Source organism: Cornus florida, unplaced genomic scaffold (assembly GCF_030987335.1).
Source record: "Cornus florida cultivar Cherokee Brave unplaced genomic scaffold, ASM3098733v1 CherokeeBrave_3.0.0_Hap2_Chr11, whole genome shotgun sequence".
Classification (NCBI taxonomy): domain Eukaryota; kingdom Viridiplantae; phylum Streptophyta; class Magnoliopsida; order Cornales; family Cornaceae; genus Cornus; species Cornus florida.
Genome location: NW_026775581.1, coordinates 95,013,178 through 95,035,828, shown reverse-complemented (window position 1 = coordinate 95,035,828; position 22,651 = coordinate 95,013,178). Strand labels below are relative to the sequence as shown.

The 22,651-nt window shown below is 34.7% G+C and overlaps 1 pseudogene; it reads right to left on the bottom strand.

Moving 5' to 3' along the window:
* Positions 1-6,459: 6,459 nt before the first annotated feature.
* LOC132281576 (uncharacterized) overlaps positions 6,460-22,651 on the bottom strand; it is a 38,401-nt pseudogene continuing 22,209 nt past the window's right edge.

The following is a 22,651-nucleotide window of genomic DNA, read 5'->3' as shown; positions in this document are numbered from 1 at the left end:
CATGAAGGAGGAAACTAAGTCTCTTCACTTGCGCAAATAATATGAAGAATTTTTTTTAGGTCACAGTTTGTAACAAATAGTTGTTGCTAAGAAATTGATGACTATATAGAGGATGGAAAGATTCCATATTCTTTTGAAGTGAGATAGGAAGTCTAATAGACACTTACTTGTGTTAAAGAAACAGGATGTGTCAGGGACAAGATGGTGAGACCGATCACCTATAATAAGGAAGAGGTACACAATGTGTGTGGAAAAGTTATAGCTAGTTAACTTTTGATGAATAGAATTACCGGCTGATTTTCTTTATCGGTAAGTGTATCACGGATCAATGGTGCATGGATTAAGTTACAAAGTTAGCTTTTGAAGATGCTCTAATTTAAATAATGGGTACCGATGACAGCTGGTGGTACCAGACTAACAGTACTTTCTGTAGACAAATTGGAAGGAGGATGTAAGGACTGAGGTTCACAACTCTTACTTCTTAATTTATCCTGGTGGAAACATGATGCTTCACGATATGGAGCAAATGTTTGGAAGATAGGCAGGAGGAGGGACAAAGTGATTTTGTCTCCAATTCTAATATTTATTAGATAATCGAAGATGGACCATTAGAGATCACTATATCCTTGCAGCCATTTCCTAAACTGAAGTGGAAATGACAGAGCATTTTTCATGGATTTAGATGAGGGATTGTTAATTTTACACAAGGGTCAAGATTCTGGTTGGGATATTGGTTGACTGATAAATTACATCAGCATAATTTTGTCTATTTCGAATTGGTAAGACATCAGTTCATACGAATAGAATGGATCACGAGACAGCTTAGATGGATAGACGTGGTGTTTCACACTTTGCATTAAGTTCCGTCTGGTGGAAGTAAATATGGAAGTGGATGCTCTTAACAACCGATATGGTAATTAAACCTTCAGGTAGTTGTTGAGAAATCAGTTGAATTTATAGCATGTGTAATAATGACACTTGCTATTACCAGGGTAATTGCAGAGGTCAACTTAGAATATCGGAGCTGACCTGGAGGCAGTGTTATCTTACTCAGATAGAGTTTAAGGTACTAGAGGAGGTTTAGTAGATTCTGTAACTGATGTTACGGAGGTCGGAATGCCTAACATGTAAATTACATAATTTTACGGTGCACTTAGATGGTTATAAGTTACATCAAGACATCTAATGTTAGTTTTGGTGAGCCGGTACGGATAGGGACATGTACATAACTGTCTATAAGAGTAACACCTGGTATAAATGTGGGAAAATTGATAATCGGATATCATTGGAGATTTTTACCATTTCCTATTTCAAATTGGGGGTAGGACTAATCAGGACTGGAAGGTCGGTAGGAATTATCAACATTGATCTGGAATTTTAATTCTATATAGATTAAGGAATGCTAAATTGAATAGGTTCTCGTATAGACATTGTTCGAGTTGTGTTAACTTTGAAGCTTCATATCAGTTCTACATCGCACTGATAGTAGTGTTATAGCATCTGGATGTCCGTTATAATGGATGAAAAGTGCTATTTAGAAGGAGCTTTATGAGGATTTTGACTTTATTTAAGGATACATCGGAGAGAAATACTCTCATTTGTAATGGATTGCGCGCAGTTTGGAGGCGGAAGTAGGATTTTGTAAATAGTTGAACTCGTGCACTAGAGTTTTCTATCAGGAAGTAATTTGCTTGTGATGTCTTCCCTATTGGAAGCAAGGAGATTTTTGGAGAAAGGTCAGTTTTATATATTAAGTTGACTTTTCAAGGAATGTGTTTATAAATTGAGGTAGTAGCTATAATTTAGCGTTACCAAAACATTAGCGTTGGGTGCATAGAAGTTTTGCGAATCTATGCTATAGAATTTGGAGGAATATGGATTTGTACCCTGGTATAAATATTGGGTAAGGATGAGTTGTTGTTAAATACAACCTATGTGTAGTATATTTTTGTGTTTTTTAAATATAGGAACCATAAATTTTCTATGAGGAGTGGGGATTCAGTGGAGCCCACACACAAAGGCAGCGTCCACAATGAAACGGAAATAAATTTTAAAGAAAAGAATTCAGAGTTTCGTGAATTCTGAGGATGGAATTCCTTTTGTTAGGGGGGAAGAATGTAATACCCCTAGTTTTCAAAAGAATATAATTGGAATTTAATTTTTATTTCTTGTGCATTTTTAATGGATTATGAGGCTATAAGTTTATTTGAGTCTATTTGCTTAATTGTTTATTTGAAATATATGATTTAATTGTGTATTTTATTTTGATTGATAGTGTAAAGTTGCTTGATTAATTGTGTGAAATTTCTTGTAAATTATTTGTTGGTTTTAAATGATTAATTGTTTTATTTTAATTTAAAAAGGAGTTGGATTTGGATAGTAGTAGTGGACCAAATAAATGGGTCACATAGACTACTTGGATGGACCTACATGGGTAAGGTTATGACCCATGGGTATTATAGGTTATTATTATTATTATTCTAATTAATAATGAATTAATAATGATAATGAGGATTTAGTTATATATATATTTATAAACATATATATATATATATATATATATAAATTGTTACATATTTATGTAAATACGTAATATTATAGGGTAGTATTAGTATTACTATATAGTAGTATTATTTATTTATTTTTTTCTTTATAGCCGAGTTATATACATATATTTATTTTATATTAGATTTTCTTTTCTTTTTCTTTTCCGTCTCCTCATATAATTGGAATTGGGGTTTTTATAAACATATATATATACATAGTGTTGTCTGCCTTAGGGTTCATAAAACCTTATTCACGCCATTTTATAGAAGAGAGTGGTAGCAGAGAATTGAGAGAGAGAACTGTGAGGGGAGAAGGGAGAACCAAGGGAAAAAAGAACGGGGTCTGCTTGTGGGTTAGAACCAGAGTAGTAGGAGGCTTGACGGTAATCAGAAGTCACCGAAAAATTTAGGAAGACGACGTTGAGATTTTAATCCAAAATCTCAAAGGCTAGTTCTATATCTTACTCCTTCCCATAAACTTGTGTTCTGTGCATGCCTAGATAATCTCCAGGATTTAATCAAATTTTAAAACTAATCTTGTATGCATATTAATTTAGAATTTTAACTGGATTATGTGTTGTTAATTGAAAATTGATGTATCGTATCAATTGTTTCATATTAGGTATATTAAATTGTTGTTAATGATGCATACTGTGTTTTATAAATTTCTGGGATAATTTGGGACATAGATTGAAGCCTAAGAACCTTAATAAAACATTACAGAGGGTTCTGCAATATCGCCGAAGGTGAAGAAGATGAAAGGCTTCGGTGACAGCTCTTTGGGAGAGAGAGAGAGCCGGTTCTCCAAGGAGAGAGAGAGTCGACTCTCCATGAGGGATAGCCATTCCATAAGGAGTAGAACTGGCTCCCCATGGGGGAGAGCCGGCTCCACAAAGGGACGAGCTGGCTCCCTCTTTGGGAGAGGCGGCTCTCTTGTTGGCAGTGCACCTACGGGTGTATATTTGATATTTTTAAAACTTTAGGGGCTGAAACGTGGTTCTGGACTTTAATAGGGGTTTTTAAATGATTTAGATAAACATGTTAAAATCCTAGGATTGTTAGTATATGCCAATGTGCTAAAATATTATACATCATGGAATTTAAATACTTATTTGCATGCTGTCAATGGATATGGAAGATTTAATTGTTGGTTGCTGTTTTAACAAGTTAAATGGATTAATATGATTATACTCTTGGATGATTCAATATAATGTGCTCAGTTAGTTATCTGAATTTCATTATATCATTCTCTGGATTTTAATTGATGAATTACTTATTTCTGTTTTATCAATTATTTGATTATTTTGTGGATTATATGCACCGGTATGGGACGGTGGCATATTAGGGATGGATTAGTTTAAAACACTAAATCCTACCTATTCTGGAATAAGGGAATAGATTAACTAAAATGTTAAATCTTACTTATATTCATGTCAGATCAACGGAACAGTTGGATGACATGTTGGATGTTTACTTTATGTTCTGGATTAGGGTGGAATATATATATATATATATATATATATATATATATATATAGTTATGAGTCATGATATGAGCTTGAGTCTTAGGATCATGGTTATGGTGTGCATATCGCCTAGGATGGATAACTGGACATACCCACTTTATGTATGATTTGCATGTTACCTTCTATTCAGGTTGAGACAGACCTATGGACTAGTTAGCGTCCTATAGTGTGTATTTATACATATATGGACTATTTAGCTATTGTTAAGTTGTCTAAAATGTATCTGCGTATCGAGTCTATGTTTGGATTGTAGTAGAGTAGAACTTATTCGTAGGCCTGACTCACTATTATTTTTAGGTATCGGACGGTTCCAATCTTAGAGCTTGTTCGTGTTAAGCAGAGACAATCACTCATTCTTCCGACTACGTAGGACTATTATTTATGTTTTAGTTTTGGATTTCCTTTTTAGTTCAGTTCTTTATTTCAGTCTGAATATTATTAGGGGCCCACTAGATGGATTCTCGAGTTGTAATATTACTGGAGGATTTGGAGATTTTATTGGAGGATTATTTAATTAGTATTTTAAGGATTATTATTTAGATTTCTTTCAACTTATTTATTCTTTAAATTTTTCTTGTATTCTATGCTTGTTTATATACTTAATTGTTTGGTATCCTTCGGATTTGTGCTCGGACTTGATCACCCGTGGCTTTAGAATCGAGGGGTATCACAATTTTTTATGAGGCTACATCTTCTATAGTTACTCTCTCTCTTCTCTGCTTACGCATTCAACTCATGCATCTTTTCTTTACCTTGTCGATCTGCACAACTTAACCTCTATTTATAGAGTTATTAGTACATTGCTTATTGAATAATGATTCCCACACCTTATTCAAAAAGAAGTTATCATATCAACCACACAACTCTAAAGTAGCAGCTTAATATAAGAAAACTTCTTTAATTACAAAGCAATAACTTGTTTTATAAGTCTGTAGTCTTTAGAAAATCAATTTTTTAAATAAGAAAATAAGTCCCACACATATTAGGCAAGTGCAACCGGTTCGTAAAAAAATGACTGGTCTTTTCCAGAACCTTAGTCTTCATTGCTTTGACAAGTGCAACCAGTCAATCTTAATTGGACAGATTAGACTCTTCTAGAACAACATCCTTGGACATAATTTGAGACATATCCTACTAATAACTGAGTACGGCACGAGTTAAAAGGGTTTGGATTTGGCATAAATGGATTTGAGTCATAAAAGGGTCGACACGATTAACCCGTTTACTTAACTGTGTCGGGTTAGGGTTGAGGGGTTCAACCCGTGTAACCCGTTTATGACCCATTTAACTCAGCATGTTATAATCATGAATATGACCTATGTAATATGTTACCTATTTAAATCCAATTATTATGAATAGTGAAGTTATTTCAACATAAACCTTGTCTATACCTTATAATTTTTCTTTTTATTTTGAATATTTGGATTAATTATGACAATTTTTTTTCTATTATTTAATATTTGATTAAATATTAAATGTCTCGTTTTGATAAACAGGTCATTAAATGGGTTAACACATTTACATGTATAATAAACGGGTTGGGTTAGTGTTGAGAATTTTTGACATGATTATTAAATGGGTTTGGTTTGAGTTTACCTATTTAATATAATATCCTTACATCGATATGACATGAACACGATCTATGAACATGAATTGCCACTCCTAATAGTGAATCACATTATTCCAGTATACGTATGTATTAATGTATGTTTATCCATAAGTAGTATAAGAAAAGACAATTATGAATATACATACCACTATCACCAATAAACAAAATGGTAGGATCTCAGCATTACTAATTAATTTTCACTACTCAGTTCTATATTAAAGAAAATAAAGTCCAACTTTTATCATTTTCAAGAAGGTATCCAACTATTGGTCCATTATTTGAATATTTAATTTCCTTCTCAAATTTGGTAATTAAGATATTTTTGATCAAGACAATGGTAGTTGTATTAGTTGAAAAAAAACATAAATAAATAATGGAAAATCCTTTTGGTGAGCCATGTGAGGAAACTATGGTTCCAAAGGATTAAGTCCCTTAATTAAAAACAAAAAGTCTTTTTGGCCAATTTGAGACAATTTACCCCAAGATCAATGCTTGGTACAATCTATGTTCTCCTTGTAGAGATTGAGGATAATGTTAGGGGTATGTTTGTAAATATGCATTTTTTGACTTTTGAAAAAGAACTACTAACTAAAATGCTCCACAAAAGTATAATAAATTGCATATTTAAACCATGTAACGATTTTGGGATGAAAATTAGTTACATAAATACAGTTAATAGTTTTGCTGTCCACTTTGTTTTACCAAACATTATTTAATTTCCAATAGTGACTTTGAGTACATGCATCCTTGTATATTAATACTAAGATACTCAACAATATTTATTTTTTCTTTATGGATGAAAGATCAACATAGTGCTTTATGATCCATCGTTTAATAATCTCCATCTTTCTTTTTCGTTGTTCGACCAACCAATATAGATCAGTGCTTCGATCCGATTCCGGTAAGTCTAACCAATGAGCTCCTGCAAATTAAAGTAGATATTGTAAATCTATTGAAACATTAATACTATTTTAATTTAGGGTAAATTACACTCAGACTACCTGATGCTAGGTCATTTCTCACCTAGATGAAGATTTTAGTTTTAATTTTTTACTTATATTTGAAAGAGTGATTTTGTATTTCACTTACATCCCAAATATCAATTTGTAGTGATGTCAGAGAACTTTTAGGTATAAAATGACTATGTTTCCCTTTGACCTCCTTATTGACTATTTTTTTTACCAAACTATCTCAAACACAATCACCACCGCCCCTGCCTCTGTTTTTCCACATGGCATGGCTTTCTCTCTCCTCCCCTTTTCTTCCTTAACTCCACTCATCAATCCCGCTCATCCCTCACCCAAATCCCACCTCACCAATCTCCGATGGCCCTTTGGCCTGAGTACCGCGACTCACTGTATTTCATTGACGGCCACCACGAACCCATCGCCGAACCACCACGGACGTCGTCGGCAGCAGTAGAATCGTGGCATTGATCTTTTTCATTGTTCACTGTGTCTCTTCCCACTTAGAGGAATGTTCCCAGATTTTCAAGGTACGATTACAATATATATATATATAATGATTAATAAATAATTTCCTCATTATCATTTTTTGTATTTGAAATTGTATGAGCTTCTGAATTGATATCTGCGATAATATTTTATAAACCCAAAATTGATATTATCAAGTTGTTATATTTATTTACATTAATCTTATTTACTATCCAAACAATATATATATCACACAGGGCCGGCCCTGGGGGCAGGCGACCAAGGCGATCGCCTAGGACATCTGATTTGGCCCAATTTTGAAGGGCCTCATGAAAAATAAAATTACTAAGGCCCAAAACTTGAAAAGCCACACTTTAGCCCAGCAAACTTATATAGCAAGCAGTAATAATTGAACAATAACAATAGGAAAAAAAAACAGGATGGTATGCAAAAGATGGTATGTAAAGTTAATACGATAGTGTAACACTAAAAGTTAATGCGAAAGTGTGACACTAAATTTTTTTTGGTCACATGTGACACTAATTACTAATACGGAATCTAATACATATTAATCAAAACAAATACAGTTATCAGATTATATAAATTTAACATATATTACTTTGTTATTAAATTAAATAAATAAATAATAATTAAACTAACAACCAAAGAAACAATTAATTGAATTAGCCTTTCCAAAATAAAATAATAATAATTGAATTAGATTAAAAAAAAAAGTTAAAAAAAAATAAAAAAGGAAAACCAATGGCATTGTGACGACCCAAGTTTTTCAACCCTGTGCGTTAGTGATGACTCGAAAGTTGACCAGGTAACTGGTCCAGAATGCGGAAGCAAAAAATAAAACCATAGTCATTTGAGCTATAAATCATCTCTAAGGCACCAATGTGACATTCCATGATGTCACAGAACTTAAGGAGAGCGAAAGAGGAAACTAGAGTTAAAACGGGCTAAATCCGTCAATCAAGGGCAAAGTGGTCAATTCACAAATAAAAAGAAAAAATTGACTCTAAACAAGTTAAACAAGGTGAATAAAACCTAATCTAATTATTTCACAACATTCCAAGAGGTTCTAAGAACTTTGGCCAAGAATCCCACAAAGTGTCCTTTCCCGGTTTAAGCGAAAACTGACACTACCTCACTAAAATATGAATAACTCCCACTAAGATTTGAATCTAAGAATGGAATTGGTACCATTGGAAAGCTGACTTAAAATCCTTGAGTTTAGGTTCGAGAATCACCTCATTTGGATTAGAAATGAAGGATTTATGACCCTTTGGAGTTGGAACATCAAAGCTGAAACAAAATCTGGAAGGCTAGTGAGTGAAGGCTATTTCGGTCGACCAAAATGGAGTTTCGGACGACCGAACTGGATATAATTTTCTTAAAAACATGTTTTTGAGGGGAGGTTGTTTCGATAGACCGAAATTGATCGGGTCTCGTCGACTATCAATAATAATCAACCATTTGCAATAGCACAAATCATTGTAAAATAGGGCTATTGGAAGGGTAAGTCGAACCAATGGGACTCTTAGTTTATGGCAACCAAGGCTTTTAAATTCACTTTTAGTTTGATAAAAGGGGTATAGAGTTTTGATTGGTTTGTCACATAGAACTAGGGATTAGAGAGTGCATAAAACAATAATTGCAAAGAAATTAAGAGGAAATAAATATAGGTAGGGAGGACTAGGGAAGTGAATCCACTACCTACCTATAAACATGCTAGAACTTGATTTACTTGGGGAAACAACATATACATATGACCATGGAATGTAACAACACAAAATTGCTACATTACTTTCAAGAGATTCATGAAATCAAAAGGCAAGAATAACCTATCAAAGTTTTACATGCTTGAACTACCTAAACTAGGGTGTAGCCTTAGACATGCTCACTAAGCTAGAGATTATCAAGCTCTCAATTAAATGATAAAAACACATGAAATCAAGATTCAAGTTCAATCCATCAAAGGGAGGCCCTAAGCTATGGACTAATAAGTTCTTATAAAACATGCCAATAAAAACACTTCCACAATCTCATTTCCATTGTCACTATGAAAATGAAAGCAATATAATCATAAGAGGAAACAATCTAAGACAAGATAATTAACTCAAAATGATCATTTATAGACATTGAAGTTCATTACAACTTGTAAAGTGCTCTAGATCATGAAAAAACCACATATATACATCATTACCCCAAAATTAAACCAAAACTAAGGCATGTTTACAAAGTAGGGCTTCACCACCTCTCTAGAAAGGGAGTTAGTTACCCATAGGAGTAATGGAGGAAGGAGAAGAGAGGATGAGGCCTTCCATTTTCGCACCTTAAGGGTCAAGAACAACCCACACACTCAAGAACACCTGTTTTTCTCTCTAAAACCTTACCAATTGTGAGATAGACTTATTTTTACAACCATACATGCCTTATATCCATCAAGATAGCCTCCTAACTACCCTTAATTTCGTGGCCTCTCATCTTTAGACAATTGCAGAACCACCCATTGGGTCAAAGGGGACAAGATGAGCTAAATCATGGAATGGGTGAGCAGTTCTCTGCAGATTGGCGGGTGCCCGCGGATGCACGAGCCCGCTGCCCATTTTGGCGGGCGCCTGCAGATTGTCCTTAGCTCTGTGCACCTTTGGTAAAATGGCCATAACTCTCTATTCCAAACTCTAAATGATGAACCGTTTAATGATTTGGAAAGCTAACTCAAATTTCTAAGTATGTCTTGTTTTAATAAGAGTCCAATTCTCAAGTGTTGTAGGTCAAAAATGAATAACAAAGTCAAACTTTACTGCTGCGAGGCTGCTTTTTGGAAAAAGGATATAATTCTCTGCTTCGAACTCCAAATGATGAACCGTTTGATGATTTCGAAAGCTAACTCAAAGATCTAAATATGTCATGTTTTAATAGAAGTCCAATTCTCAATTTTGGTAGGATAAAAATGAAAAACAAAGTCAAACTTCACTGCTGCCAGGCTGTAAATTTCAGCATTGCACACTTGGGGTAAAAATGACATAACTCTTTAGATACAAATCTAATTGAGGCAAACTTTATGTTTATGGAAAGCCGATGAACTGATCTTAGACAAAATAAAGGTCCCCGGCATCTGTATGCTCTGATTCTTCAACAACTTAACAAAGCAGCACTTTTAACTATCTTTGGGGAACCAACCTGAAAGTAAACAAAAACACGCAAATGAAGCAAATATGTACAATATGATCAACTAATGGACTTAACTGTGATACTCCTCGAATCTAGAGCCACGGGTGATCAAGTCCGAGCACATATTTGAGGGATATCAGATAATTAATATGTAAACAAACAAGAGTGTAAAAGAATTTAAAAATAAAATAATACGCTGAAAAGAATTCTAAATATAAAAATCCACCAAATTAATAAATTAATATTATTTAATCTTCATAATCCGTACAACTCGGGAATCCATCCAGTGGACCCCTAATAATTCCAAATGAAAATAAATTACATAACCAAAATTTAAAACTAAATACGAAAGGAAGTCTTACATAGTTGGAAGAGTGAGTGACTGTATCTGCTTCATCACGATCAAGCTCTAAGCCTGGTACTGACGGATACCTGAAAAACAAGAGTGGGTCAGGCCCACATGCAAGTTCCATCCTACTACAATCCATACATAAACCCGATACGCAGATACATCCTAAATAGCTTGGTAATAACTAAAATAGTCCATATAGATATAGATACACACTATAGGATGCTCACTAGCCTATAGTGTAGTTCAGCCTGCATGGAAGGAAACATGTAAATCACACTTTCTAGTGGCCATGTACATCTTCTATCAGGGAACATCAACAATATCCAGTTACCCATCCTTTGTGATATATGCACCCTAACCATGATCCTAAGACTCAAGCTCATATCACAGTACCATAAGTATATATATAAATCCTTCCTAATACAGAAAAATAAAACAAACATTCGTTATGTCGTTTAACTGTTTTAGTTGACAGGACATGCATCCATGTAGGATTTAACTATTTTAGTTAATCCATTCCGTATATATGAACAGGTAGGACTTAGTGTTTTGATTTAATCCATTCCTGATATTCCACCGTCCTATACTGGTGCATATAATGCATATGGTCCATAAATGATGCACACTCAAATGAACATTAAGTATATCCAAAAACCAATATATTAGAAATCAGATATAGATAAGATCCTATCATGCATCTAGTATATGATTGTAATCATAGAACCTCCGTTTAAATTGCTAGAGTAAAGATACACAATTTTAACTATCCATATTCATCCAATTGACAAAATAGATATTATAATCGTTTATCAATTTAAAATCCATAGCATGTTATAATGATAATCAGAGGTAATAACTAAGCACATTATACAAAAATCCCATAAATCCTTTCATACTAGTCCATTAAATTTACTAAACAAGACTAGCAATTTAAACCTTCCACAATCCTTAACAGCATGTGAATTATTATATAAATTTCATGATGTTCATTTAATCCTTCATTATGAATCCAAGGCATGATACAATCATACTTAAATCCTACAATTTCATTCATATTAGTCCGTTTATTTTGCTAGTCTAACCACTAGCGATAAAGCTTCCCTATTCCGTGACAACAAGTAAGTTATTATTTAACAGTCCATTAATACAGTATAAACCAACATTCCTGGCCTTCATTAAATTATATATAAATAACATTTATATAAATTCTAAAACATAACTCTCATACCAGTCCATTTAGTTTGCTCAACAAACTAGAAACTAAGTTTTCCTCCTTGCTTGATAGCATGCATAGTTTTCTTTAAAAATTCATCATACCCCTTTCCAGATCATAAATTAATATTCCTGGGTCTTTAAATATGTTACATATATTATTTTAAAACCCCTAATTAAACTTCTGTATTGCATTTTAGCCTCTGTAGTCCGAAAAACCACTAAAACCACTTACTGGGCATTTACAAAAGGTAGAACCAGCTCCAATTTAAGGTAGAGCCTACTTTACCCCCCTTAGAGCCGCCTCTACTCCATGTGGAGCTGGCTCCACTTCAATGGAGCCGCCTCCGTTGAAGGTTAGAGCCGCCTCCACTCTCCCAGCCTCCATTTTTCCTTTTCTGGTGTGTTCCAGACCCTCTGTCTTCCATTGCTAGGGTTTTTAAGTGTCTGAACTAAATCCCAACACATTCCGAACATGTATACAACACAATATGCATCACAAATTTCAATTGAAAACATCTAATTAGGTATCACAATTCAAGATTACACAATTTACATAAAACTATTGTAGTTTAAAATTGACATGAAATCTGGATCAGTTTTAAAAATAGCATGCAATCCAACTATCAGTTTTAAAAGTTGAATTAATCCTTGGAGATTATAAAGAATGCACAGAACACAAGTTTACAGGAAGGAGATAGAATGAAACTTGCCTTTAGGTTTCGATTTGAAACCTTTCAACGATGTCTTCAAATTCTTCGACGATTGCCGACTACCGGTAAACCTCCTATTGCACGGTTTCAATCCCACAAGCCATCCAATCCTTCCCCCATGGTACGACCTTTAGTCCATGGCTGAAATCCTAGCGGGTGGTTCTCACAGTTTCCTCTCAAGCCCCCCTCTGTTTTTCCCCTCAAATCCTTCTATGTATCTCTCTGCCTCACACTACGTGAATAGGGTTCTCTAACCCTTGCAGACATAACCAAGAATATATATATACAGCTAAACCCTAAGTCAGATTATACAGTATATATATAGGATTTCACTAAACCCTAATTCTAAACCCCAAATGAATTACAAGTCGGCGACTATATGAAAAAATAAAACCCAAGAATCATTAATAATTAAAATAGTATAAATGAAATTATTAATAAATCTTAATAGTTAACTTAATTCTATACACACACACACACACATATATATATACGTGTATATCCATCTATGGGTAATAACTGTACCCATAAAATCCCATATCCAAGCCCAACTCCATTTTGAAACATTTAATTTAACCATTTAATGCAAATGCAGCTAAGCACACAATTAGTTAACTAAATAAAACAAATAAACAATTTGTGACACTCCACATAAGCATATAATTCAAGTAAACAACAATATCAGTTAAATAAAATAATAAAACAATTAACTTAAAATAAATAAACAATTACAATAAAGAATTAATTTAAATAAATACACATTTAACCAATTAAGCAAATAAGCACATAACTCAAAGAAAATTAAATTCAAATTCCAACTATATTCTTTTGAAAATTAGGGGTATTACATTCTTCTCCCCTAACAAAAGGAATTCCGTCCTCAGAATTCATGAATCTGTGAATTCTTTTATTTGTAAATTCATTTCCGTTCCATTGTGGACTCTGCTTCTTTGTATGGGCTCCACCAAATTCCAAATCCTTGAAAATTTATGGTTCCATTATTTAATAACCACCAAAATTACACATAGGTTGTATTGCACAATAATTCATCCGTACCCAATATCTACACCAAGGTACCAATCCATAATCCTCTAAGTGCCCTAGAATATAGGCACAAAATGTCTATGCATGCAACGCTTAACAAGTTGGTAATGCTAAACGATAGGCTACTACGTAAAACAAAATTCATGATAAGGCAATTTAATACGTAAAACTGACCGTCCTCCAAAAATCACATTGCTTCCCACACAAAAGACATACCAACCAACCATTTCCTGATAGAAACTCCAATACACGAGTTCAACCATCTACAAAATCCGACTGTCGCCTTCAACTATGCGCAATCCTCTATAAAAGAGAGTATTTCTCTCAAATAAAGTCAAGGTCTTATTACAACCTAGCTTCCATGACAGACCAATAAGTTAGAGATCTGCACTACATAATATCCAAAACCTCAAACGTTGGCACACTAACCTCCTTGTACCAGCAACAGCACAGATAATTACTAAAAAAAAAAAAATGAAATAATACTTTCAATTACCCATGCAAACCTAAGATATATGTCCTAAGCATATCCTCCATGATCAAATATAATGTCTCGATTCAATCTCCCGTCTAGAGATCCGAAGCAAAGCTGTTGCTCCAACATCTTTAGAAAATTCCTGTGATATAACACCCTTTTATCTACTATACTGAATAACCACATGTTATAATTCCTTTATCAGTGCAATGTAGAACTGATAAGAAATTCCCAAGTAAAAACTACTAGAAATAATGTCCACAAGTGAACTTGCCCTATCCACCACACTTAATCCATATGGAATTAAAATTTCCAACCAATGGTGGTAACTTCTACCCACCATCCACTCCTGATTAGTCCTACTCCCATTTTGATATAGGAAGTGGCTAAAACCTCCAACAATATCCAAATATCAATTTTCCACTTTGCTAACAAGTGATACTCTGGAGATAGTTATGTACCTATCTTTATCTGTATAGGCTCACCAAAACTAACATTGTATGATGTGATGCAAACCATAACCATTTGATTGTACCGTAAAATTTATAAATTTTAAATCTCAGTCACTCCGACCTTCCTAGCATTATTGAGACAAACTACAAATCCTCCTTCAGTACCCTAAGCTCATCTGAGTAGGATACTACCTCCTCTAGGGTCAGCTCCTATATTCTAAGTTGACCTCCTCAATTTCCTTGGTACAACAAGTGTTATTCTACACATGCTAAAACACAACTGATTGCGCACTAACCACTGAAGGTTCAATTACCATATCGGTTGATAAAATCATCCTCCTCCCTATTACTTCCACCAGACGAAACTTAATGCAAAGTGTGAATCATCACATTTATCCATTTAAGCCGTCTAGTGATCCGTGCTATTCGTATGCACTGATATCTTATCAGATCCAAAATAGACAAAACGAAGCTGATTTAATTTTATCAGGCAGGCAATATCCCAATCGGAATCCTGACCCTTGTGTAGAATCAGAAATCTCTCAACTAAATCCGTGGAAACTACTCTGTCATTTCCACTTTAGTATGAGAAATGGCTACAAGGATATAACAATCTCTGATAGTCCATCTGGATTATCGAATAGATATTAGACTTTGAGACAACATCACTGTGTCCTTCCTCCTATCTGTCTTCAAAACATCTACTTCATTCTGTGAAGCATCACATTACCTCCAAGATAAATAAAGAACTACGAATTATGAACCTCAGTCCTTATACCTTCCTTCCAATTTGTCAAACTTACTGATTATAAAAAGTCAATCGATAATTCTATTTATCAAAAATTAACTAGCTACAACTTTTCCACATACACCGTGCACCTCTTCTTTATTTAGGTGTTCGGTCTCACCTCTATGTCTTTGACATCCTACTTCTCTAACACAAGTAAGTGTCTATTAGACTTCTTGTCTAACTTCAAAAGAATATGGAATTTTTCCATCCTCCAAAAAGTTAGCAATTTCTTAGCAACAACTATTTGTTGCGAACTGTGACCTAAAAAAAAAAATTCCATATTATTTGTGCAAATGAAGAGACTTTGCTTCCTCCTCGATATGCAACTCCGGCAACTCTTCCTAATGACCGTATGAATAAAAATTCTTAATTAAGAATAGACTGATGAATAGTTAATCCATCTACGATCCTCAGTCGGTGTCATTCCAATAAGTACTTAACCTAGTACAAAATCCTCCTGCTAACTTGGGAACAATTTTTGAAATTTTCAAAAAGATGTTCAACAAAGTCAGTACCTCTGATAGATCATCGTGGCGTTATGGTATATCTAACCAATCGTACTAGATTATTTGACTCGTACTGCTAGTTCTAATTATCCCATCCTGAAAACATACCATAATTACGCATGTCTAAGTCCAATAGATTGGCTAGAACTCATATGACAACATGCTCACAATCCTAGCGTAAATAACGCTATTCCTCCAAAACCGTAGTTGGCTGATCATACACTTGTGTCCCCAACTAAACCACATTTCCAATCCTGAATAATTGACGAAAATTAAAACATATAAGATACATACAATAAAACAACATATAACTTACTTAAAACATCGTTCTTTCTAGAAAAGAAAGTCTCTTTTGGGATCAACCTTACTAGATTGGTTCACAATTTCCTTTTATAGTTTCGTAGGTCATCATCTAACCTCGAAACATATCCTTTAAATATAGCTTATAAACAAAATCCATTGGGCTAAGCAAATACCAAAAGCTCAATCCTCCTCTTCTTTATACGTGGAATGCAAACCGTCTAACTTAGCTTTAATAAGTAACTTAGAACGTCACAACCAAATCCCCATACTCTCCGGAACGTGATATAAAATCATTGCTTCATTCCGATAAGAACTCCATCCAATCCTAAACTCCCGAAGAGCACTTTTACCTACCTCTTTTAAAGGAAACATGAAAATTTAACAATATCTAGGTTAATCCACACCAACTCTACTAGTATCATTCACCATATTACTAGCGAATGAGATTCCACTCGTGCGATCCTTCATCCTCAAGATTTAGTACCCTCTTCCCTGGGTACACTATAACCCCTCCATTAGGATCCTCTTCGGACTCCTACTCCTCGCTTGTCTCATTTATGAGAACAACTGAAGTCGTGTTAGTCCCATTATGCGGTGACCCACAACACACTCCTAAATCCTTCCTTGGCTTATACTTTTAAAAGTAGTGTCAACCGGAACTAAACCTTCGATCCCAAGTTCTACTTCTGACAAAGAACTCGATAACGTACTCATTTACTTCTTTGGGTTTGTATCGCTTTCGCCTTGGACCCTATCCTCCTCCTAGTGTCAACCATTCCATAACTATGAAATATAATTGACATCTGCTCCTCCTAATGAACTGTAAATAGAGTACAACGAATCTTAATATGGCTCTAAGTTTTAAGAGACGCAACACGGAAGTCACATAACGAAAGACACTCTTAAGGACACTAGAACCTGGAGTGCTCTGATACCAACTGTGATACCCCTCGATTCTAGAGCCATAGGTGATCAAGTCCAAGCATAGATCCGAGGGATATCAGACAATTAATATGTAAACAAGTAAGAGTACAAAATAATTTAAAAATAAAATAATACGCTGAAAAAAATTCTAAATATAAAAATCCTCCAAAATAATAAATTAATATTATTTAATCTTCCCAATCCGTACAACTCGGGAATCCATCTAGTGGACCCCTAATAATTCCAAATGAAAATAAATTACATAACCAAAATTCAAAACTAAATACGAAAGGAAGTCCTACATAGTCGGAAGAGTGAGTGACTGTATTTGCATTATCACGATCAAGCTCTAAGCCTGGTACTGACGGATACCTGAAAAATAAGAGTGGGTCAGGCCCACATGCAAGTTCTACTCTACTACAATCCATACATAAACCCGATACGCAGATACATCCTAGACAGCTCGGCAATAACTAAAATAGTCCATATAGATATAGATACCCACTATAGGATGGTCACTAGCCTATAGTGTAGTTCAGCTTGCATGGAAGGAAACATGTAAATCACACTTTCCAGTGGCCATATACATCTCCTGTTAGGGAACATCAGCAATATCCAGTTACCCATCCTTTGCGATATACGTACCCTAACCATGATCCTGAGACTCAAGCTCATATCACAGTACCATAAGTATATATATAAATCATTCCTAATATAGGAAAATAAAACAAACATTCGTTATGTCGTTCAACTATTTTAGTTGATAGGACATGCATCCATGTAGGATTTAACTATTTTAGTTAATCCATTCCGTATGTATAAACAGATAGGACTTAGCGTTTTGATCTAATCCATCCCTGATATGCCACCGTCCCATACCGGTGCATATAATGCATGTGATCCATAAATAATGCACACTCAAATGAACATTAAGTACATCCAAAAACCAACATAATAGAAATCAGATATAGATAAGATCCTATCATGCATCCGGTATATGATTATAATCATAGAACCTCCGTTTAAATTGCTAGAGTAAAGATACACAATTTAAACTATCCATATCCATCTAATTGACAAAACAGATATTATAATCGTTCATCAATTTAAAATCCATAGCATGTTATGATGATAATCAGAGGTAATAACTGAGCACATTATACAAAAATCCCATAAATCCTTTCATACTAGTCCATTAAATTTACTAAACAAGACTAGCAATTTAAACCTTCCACAGTCCTTAACAGCATGCGAATTATTATATAAATTTCATGATATTCATTTAATCCTTCATTATGAATCGAAGGCATAATACAATCATACTTAAATCCTACAATTTCATTCATATTAGTCCGTTTACTTTGCTAGTCCAACCACTAGCGATAAAGCTTCCCTATTCCGTGACAATAATTAAGTTATTATTTAACTTTCTTGGAGTCCATTAACACAGTATAAACCAACATTTCTGGCCTTCATTAAATTATATATAAATAACATTTATATAAAATCTAAAACATAACTCTCTTACCAGTCCATTTAGTTTGCTCAACAAACTAGAAACTAAGTCTTCATTCTTACTTGATAACATGCATAGTTTGCTTTAAAAATTCATGATACCCCTTTCCAGATCATAAACCAATATTCCTGGGTCTTTAAATATGTTACATATATTATTTTAAAACCCCCAATTAAACTTTTGTATTGCATTTTAGCCTCTGCAGTTCGAAAAACCACTAAAACCACTTACTGGGCATTTACAAAAGGTAGAGCCGGCTCCATCCCCTTTAGAGCCGGCTCCACCCCCCTTGGAGCCGGCTCCACCCCCTTGGTGCGGCCTTTACTTTATGTGGAGCCGCCTCCACTTAAATGGAGCCACCTCCGTTGAAGGGTGGAGCCGCCTCCACTCTCCCAGCCTCCATTTTTCCTTCTCCGGCGTGTTCCAAACCTTCTGTCTTCCATTGCTAGGGTTCTTAAGTGTTTGAACTAAATCCCAACACATTCCCAACATGTATACAACACAGTATCCATCATAAATTTCAATTAAAAACTTCTAATTAGGTATCACAACTCAAGAGTACACAATTTACATAAAAGTGTTGTAGTTTAAAATTTGCATGAAATCTAGATCAGTTTTAAAAATAACATGCAATCCAACTATCAGTTTTAAAAGTTGAATTAATCCCCAGAGACTATAAAGAATGCACAGAACACAAGTTTACAGGAAGGAGATAGAATGAAACTTGCCTTTAGGTTTCAATTTGAAACCTTTTAACGTCGTCTCCAAATTCTCTGACGACTGCTGACTACCAGTTAACCTCCTACTGCACGGTTTCAATCCCACAAGCCATCTAATCCTTCCCCCATGGTACGACCTTCAGTCTATGGCTGAAATCCTAACTGGTGGTTCTTATAGTCTCCTCTCAAGCTCCCCTCTGTTTTTCCCCTCAAATCCTTCTCTGTATCTCTCTGCCTCACACTACGTGAATAGGGTTCTCCAACCCTAGCAGACATAACCAAGAATATATATGTACAGCTAAACCCTAATTCTAAACCTCAAATGAATTACAAGTCGGCGACTACATGAAAAAATAAAACCCTAGAATCATTAATAATTAAAACAATATAAATGAAATTATTAATAAATTCTTATAGTTAACTAAATCCTATACACACACAGACACATATATATATACACATGTATATCCATCCATGGGTAATAAATGTATCCATAAAATCCCATATCCAAGCCCAACTCCGTTTTAAAACATTTAATTTAATCATTTAATGCAAACACAGCTAAACACATAATCAGTTAACTAAATAAAACAAATAAACACTTTGTGACACTCCATATAAGCATATAATTCAAGTAAACAACAACATCAATTTAATAAAATAATTAAACAATTAACTTAAAACAAAAAAACAATTACAATAAAGAATTATTTTAAATAAATACACATTTAACCAATTAAGCAAATAAGCACATAACTCAAATAAAATTAAATTAAAATTCCAACTATATCCTTTTGAAAATTAGGGGTATTACATTAACTAATGCAAATAAGAGCGCTTGAATATGCAATATTCGGCACTTATCACACCCCCAAACTTACATTTTGCTAGTCCTATAGCAAAACTAGAATGAAAATACTTAATGAATTGACAACAAATCTCTTTTTTCGTGGGAGTGACGGTTGCATTTAGCATATGTAACAAGCCTTTTAAACCCCTAGGCATCCCTAGAGGACGAGTGAAGTCTCGTGAGGGTTTAACAGGAATGTTACCCACAAATATCAACATGGTGCATGAAGATGCACAAAGCTCATTTGCAAACTTGGAACATAGAGAACATTGGAGATGGAATCATTATGAAGACTATCTTGTGTATATGAAGCATTGATAGAACAAAATGGCTAATCATCTTTTAACTCTTATGTATTAACATCATAGTCTATATAAATACTTCAATTGTCATATCTATAATAGAAATCATCTCAAGCTTCATTTAAAGTGAACTGGATTCCCAATATGCAGCTTTTACCTTCTTTTTCCAATTTAAAAAACACAAGTCTTCAAATCATTGACTTTCCCTTTTAAATGAGGTCTCTGAGGCATGATTTTATTCAAAATACAATTTCTTTTTCTTTTTCTTATTTTATTTTATTTTATTTTTATATGATACATATTATGGTTGTGCAATGCCGAAGTCCCTTAAGCTTTCTAACAGACCCATGTAGCAAGTGTTAGGCCAGCAACTCCCAAATCGGATGACTTTAGGGTGCTAAATGTAAAGACACTCCAAGGGCTTAATAACTCAAGTGGGCAAGGCTACGAACTCCAACGAACCATATTTATTTATTTTTTTATTTCATGAATGACCGTGCAATGCCTAAGTCCCTTAAGTTTTCTAACCAACCCATGCAGCAAGTGTTAGGCTAGCAACTCCCAAACTAGATGGCTTTAGGGTGCTAAGTGTAAGGACACTCCATGGGCTTAATAACTCGTGTTTGCAAGGCTACGAACTTAAGCTAGTCATTTTCATTATTTAACTTCTTCTTTTATTTATTTATTTATTAGTTTCATGCTAAAGATATCCATTCATTAGGGTTATCAATCCAAGTCAACTGAGTCATGGTCAAGGTAAATCAGGTTGCATTCCTCATAATTAAGTTTCCGGTATACATATGTGAAATGTGAAACATAGAAGAGAGTGATACTTGAAGATAAACTAGTTAAAGCATTTATACCAACCATTTTGAATCCACATGTTCATTTCAGTTTTTCCTTATTTCATAACTATCATTTACCTCTATACACAAAGTATTCAACACATGCTTCAATGGGATGATGAGGATGATGGAGATGGAAGGATGATAGATGGACTAAGGTAGATTATATGAAGGAGGAGGAGATAGAAGTGGGAGATGAAAGGTTGAAAGGTGCAGGAGGGGTTTGGGGTCGCAGGTTGAGAGAGAGGGAGAGTTAGAATTTGAAATGGGCTTTGTTTAAGGCCTTTTTAATAAGTTAGCGACGTGTGGCGGGCGCCCGCACGTTGTTAAGGCTCGGCCCAAGCGTTGCTGAAGACACATGGTGGGGGCCTGCAAGGTTCGGCGGGACCCCGCAAAAATCGCAACTTACTGCCTCGTTTGGCGGGCGCCCGCCATACTTCTGGGCAGACCGCATTCTTTAACTGATTTTTGGCCTACGGAGGCCGGATCGGGGTCAAAAAATTCCCAAATTTGAAATTTAAGCTCCTATGGACCCGAGACACCTTGCAAAACTTTCGGAACAAGAATTGGAGCTCATTTGCAAAAGCGTTATTCTTGATGCCCGAATTTCCCGTGATTTTTGGATTTTTGTAAAAATTGCCGAAACGACCTTGAAAAATTCCAAAAATGGTATCGAGACCTTAGAATGATTAAGAAAACCAAATGTGACTTTTGGAACATAATTTGAGATAGTTCTGGAAAAGGTCATATTTTGGCTATACTTAGCTAATTTCTGGAAAATTCATGGCTTAGGCAACTTGGAAGAGGGAAGTTTGGAAGTTGAAAGAATTGCTTCCCATGAGTGCTAAATTTAATGTCGATAGTTAGACGAATCTCAAGCAAGGTTTACCCTACACCAAGTCTTTCTAGAGAGTTATACTTTCCCAAATAAGAAAATTCTTTTAAAAGTGGAGGAGAAAGAGCTTCAAGATAAAAGTTGAAAAGAGGTAACGGAAAGACTTTAACCCACTATTCTTCTTCAATGAAGAACTTTGGATTATTTATGGGCTATTTTGGATGATGGAAAGGTGGATCAAGTGAGGGCACATCAAGCAAAGACTTGTGAAGGGTCATATTGAGCACGGGAATGCTCGGAAAAATATCCTTCACACTTTCAACATCCTCCTCACATTTATCTGGTGGTTCGGGCTCAACAGTTTGAGATAACTTAAGTGAGGGAATGAGAGGAGATGCAAGCTCCCAAGAAAGAGATACATTTGATCTTGCCCAAGGAAGAGAGTGAATGGGGGAAGGAATATCAAGTAAAGAATTTACCTCACAAATAGAATTGTCAACATCAAAATCCTCACAAT